Source organism: Gossypium hirsutum, chromosome A01 (genome assembly GCF_007990345.1).
Source record: "Gossypium hirsutum isolate 1008001.06 chromosome A01, Gossypium_hirsutum_v2.1, whole genome shotgun sequence".
NCBI lineage: Eukaryota > Viridiplantae > Streptophyta > Magnoliopsida > Malvales > Malvaceae > Gossypium > Gossypium hirsutum.
Genome location: NC_053424.1, coordinates 99,416,096 through 99,420,831, shown reverse-complemented (window position 1 = coordinate 99,420,831; position 4,736 = coordinate 99,416,096).

Sequence of the window (4,736 nt, the reverse complement as noted above, 5' to 3'; positions counted from 1 at the left end):
TTACCATTTAACCCTCGATTTATGGATTACCGTTTTACCTTCAATTTACAGAATTACCATTTTACCCTCGATTTACAGAATTACCATTTTACCCTCGATTTATAGAATTACCCTTTTACCCTCGATTTATAGAATTACCATTTTATCCTCTATTTATAGAATTACCGTTTTACCTTCAATTTACAGAATTACCGTTTTAGCCTCGATTTATAAAATTACTAAAATACCATTGGTTTACAAAATTACCAAAATACCCTCGATCAGTAAATTACCAAATCCCCTAGTTTGTAAAATTACTAAAATACCCCTGGTTTGTAAAATTACCAAAATACCCCTGGCTTGCAAAATTACCAAAATGCCCCTGATTTGTAAAATTATCGAAATACTATCGATTTGTAAAATATCGAAATACCCCTGTAGGGTAGAATTATCGAAATACCCCTGTAGGGTATAATTACCGAAATATCCCTGTAGGGTATAATTACCGAAATATCCCTGTAGGGTAGAATTACTGAAATAACCCTATAGCGTGGAATTACCAAAATACCCCTATAGGGTAAAATTACTAAAATACCCCTGTAGGGTAGAATTACCAAAATACCCTTGTCGGGTAGAAATACTGAATACCCCTGTAGGGTATAATTACCGATATACCCTTGTGGGGTACAATTACCATTTTGCCCCTAGGGTGTTAAATGACTGTTTTGCCCTTGTGGGCAAGTGACTGACTTGGACTGTGTGGTTGACGAATTTGATTGTGAATATATGTTGGTGATATGAATGACTTGACTGTGATTGTTTGACTCAAATATGGGCATGACATTCTGTATACATGACATGTTGCATGGGTTGGGTTTTATAAATGGAGGAAGTGCTAAAAGGGCAATGCCCCAGTTTAACGAAAAGGGCTTTGCCCCAGTTTACCGAAAAGGGCTTTGCCCCAGTTTATCAAAAAGGGCTTTGCCCCAGTTATTAAAAGAGGTTAGGCCTCCAGTTATATGATAAAGCAGCTATGCTGCCAGTGGAGAGTTTGGTTGGGTGGGTTGAGTTATTCCCTACATGGAGAGCTTGGTTGGTACGGGTCGAGAGTAGCGGATGGTGGGTTGTGTAGTCTCCCCAAATGGGCTTGCATACATCCGTTGGTATTACATGTGTTATTGAAATGGGCCTATGGGCCATACCGCTTACAGTAAAGGCATTGGCCAGTGATATGATTTATGAAAAGGCTTCGGCCTAGTATATGTCGAGACTGAATTAAGGCTTAGGCCCATATTGCTACTGTTTAAAGGCTAAGGCCCAGACTGTATTGTTACTGAATAAGGCTTTGGCCCAGATTGTACTGACACTGTGTTATTCAATGTTTGTTTATTGTTGGGGATTACACACTGAGTTTTCGTCAACTCACCCCGTTTCTAAATGTGCAGGTAATCCCTAAGCTTAGATGGTTTGGAGCTGCGAGGGACTCGAAGATGGCCACACTACTAAATTAAAGTAAGTAACCAGTTTATTTTATTTTTTTTATAAGTTTTATCTTAATTAATATTATTATTTGGTTTTGGGTTGTTATAAGGCCATTTTAATTATTTTTCTGGGATTATTTTATTTTATACCCTATATTTTACTGATAACAATCCAAAATGGGTTAGACTTAGGGCACGTTTCCTAATGATAATTGTTTTCAAAATAACGCAACGATAGAATTAATCGGTTTATCAAAAATATCTACTTAAATGAATTCCAACTCATTTTTCTCAAAACCTAACCTCGCACCAAAGTGTGGCAATGGTTGTGGGCATGTCTAGGATTGGATCCAATCAAGAGCTTGGCACCTAAGCAGCTTTCATGGCTCACCTCCTCTGTTACGGATTCTTACCTGGTGCCCAGCTTCCATTCACTTGGTTAAGCTTAACAAAAGTTGGTTTTAAAATGCTAAAACGAAACGTGGATTTTTTTCTTTTTCCGAAATTGGGGTTTTTTTAAAATTTTGTTTTGAAATTTATCAACGAAACTTGACTTGTTTCTGAAAAGATGTTATTGGAAGTGTGGCACACCGAGTCTCCAGCACCAAATCTGTAAGTTCTCTAACTCTATTTACTGTTATAGATTGGAATGCTATATTGAGAAACTACTATAGATAGTAGCACAATACTGGAATTCTCTAGTTAGAGAAACTGTGACGCTTGAATTTAGATTTAGTATTTATTTGGTGTGCGTTCTGAAAATGTAGAAATTGTTTGCATATGAAATCTATCCGCTCCAATGGATAAATGTTTTGGGTGTATGTTAGTATTATTAGTATCAGAGTGCGTAGCGAAAGTGTTGTGGTCTAGTCTGAGAGTGGAAAATTTCGAGGACGAAATTTCTTTAAGGGTGTAGAATTGTAACACCCCGAATTTGGGCCTAGAAGTATTGGGCCTTGAGTGTGGGTCCATAAGGAGGTTGTATATAGGTATTTAATTGTGCAATGAAATGACACAATTAAATGTCTACTTTGGTGGTAAATGGCCCTCAGAAGTGTTAGAGAAATCTTGGGTTCAAACTTGGGCTTTAGCAAAAATTTTTGTATTAAGAGAAAAAAACCTGGATGCTTGGATGAGGGCTTTTAAATTATTGTGTTAAATAAATGCACAAGGAAGCTTCTAGTCCAGTGGTTGTGGCGTCATTAATGTTGTATGAGAGCCTGGGTTCAAGCCTTGGCTCTTGCAATTTATTTTGGTTTTTTTAAGGGAACTTGGACTTTGGCCTTTAGACCTTATAATTTATTGGGGATAAAATATGACACAAAAAGCATTGTGGCTTAGTGGCAAGTAGCGTGTGGAGCATCTGTGGGGAGGCATGGGTTCGAATCCCATGGCAAGCAAAGAGCATTTATTTTGCTAACAGGGGGCGGCAAGAGTTGGTGTTGAATTTAAACTCTGATGTTGGAGGGATCCCACATCGGGAAGCTAACATAAGAGTGGATGCAAAGCTGGCTTTCAATAGAGGGAACTATGAGGAGAGTAAAGGTACATTTCTTGGCTGATCTCTTTCGTTGTATGGCGTGCTCGTTTGGGTTGGGCGTCGGCTAAGAGTGCTCGGAGCGTGGATTAACTCCAGTCTCCTATCAGGTGTGTATTTCTCACTACTCTAGCTGTAGGATGGCTACTTCGGGCAGCGATGGGCCGAAAGGGGCTATGTGGGCCCAATGGGCCTACGGGTCAAATTGGATAAGTTGTTTGATTGTGTATTAAATATTGGACTAGGCTAGGTGAATCTCATATTTGTGGCTAGATTTGGGCTAAAAGGGCCACACGAGCGTGTGGGCCCATTTGGGCTGAGAATGGGCTTTAGGGCCATTCGTACTATTATGCCTGTTTAGAATACTTTAGTTTACCAAATTACAGAAATGCCCTCGACTTGTAAAATTACCAAAGTACCCTCGATTTATAGAATTACTGTTTTACCCTTGATTTATAGAATTACCATTTTACCCTTGATTTATAAAATTACCGTTTTACCCTCAATTTACAGAATTATCATTTTACCCTCGATTTACAGAATTACCGTTTTACCCTCGATTTATAGAATTACCATTTTACTCTCGATTTATAGAATTACCGTTTTATCCTCGATTTATAGAATTACCGTTTTACCTTCAATTTACAGAATTACTATTTTACCCTCAATTTATAAAATTACTAAAATACCATTGGTTTACAAAATTACCAAAATACCCTCGATCAGTAAATTACCAAAATAACCCTGGTTTGTAAAATTACTAAAATACCCTTGGGTTGTAAAATTACCAAAATACCCTTGATTTGTGAAATTATCGAAATACTATCGATATGTAAAATATCGAAATACCCCTGTAGGGTAGAATTACTGAAATAACCCTATAGGGTAGAATTACCGAGATACCCCTATAGGGTAAAATTACTGAAATACCCCTATAGGGTAGAATTACCAAAATACCCTTGTAGGGTAGAAATACTAAAATACCCCTGTAGGGTAGAATTACCGAGATAACCTTGTGGGGTAAAATTACCATTTTGCCCCTAGGGTGTTAAATGACTGTTTTGCCCTTGTGGGCAATTGACTGACTTAGACTGTGTGGTTGACGGATTTGATTGTTAATATATGTTGGTGATATGAATGACTTGACTGTGATTGTTTGATTCAAATATGGGCATGACATTCTGCATACATGACATGTTGCATGGGTTGGGTTTTATAAATAGAGGAAGTGCTAAAAGGGCAATGCCCTAGTTTAACGAAAAAGGCTTTGCCCCAGTTTATTAAAAAGGGCTTTGCCCCAGTTTTTAAAAGAGGCTAGGCTTCTAGTTATATGATAAAGCAGCTATGTTGCCAGTGGAGAGTTTGGTTGGGTGGGTTGAGTTATTCCCCACATGGAGAGCTTGGTTGGTACGGGTGGAGAGTAGCAGATGGTGGGTTTAGTAGTCTCCCCAAATGGGCTTGCATACATCCATTGGTATTACATGTGATATTGAAATGGGCCTATGGGCCATACCGCTTACAGTAAAGGCATCGGCCAGTGATATGATTTATGAAAAGGCTTCGGCCAGTGATATGATTTATGAAAAGGCTTCGGCCCAGTATATGTCGAGACTAAATTAGGGCTTAGGCCCATATTGCTACTATTTAAAGGCTAAGGCCCAGACTGTACTGTTACTGAATAGGGCTTTGGCCCAGATTGTACTGACACTGTGTTATTCACTGTTTGTTTGTTGTTGGGG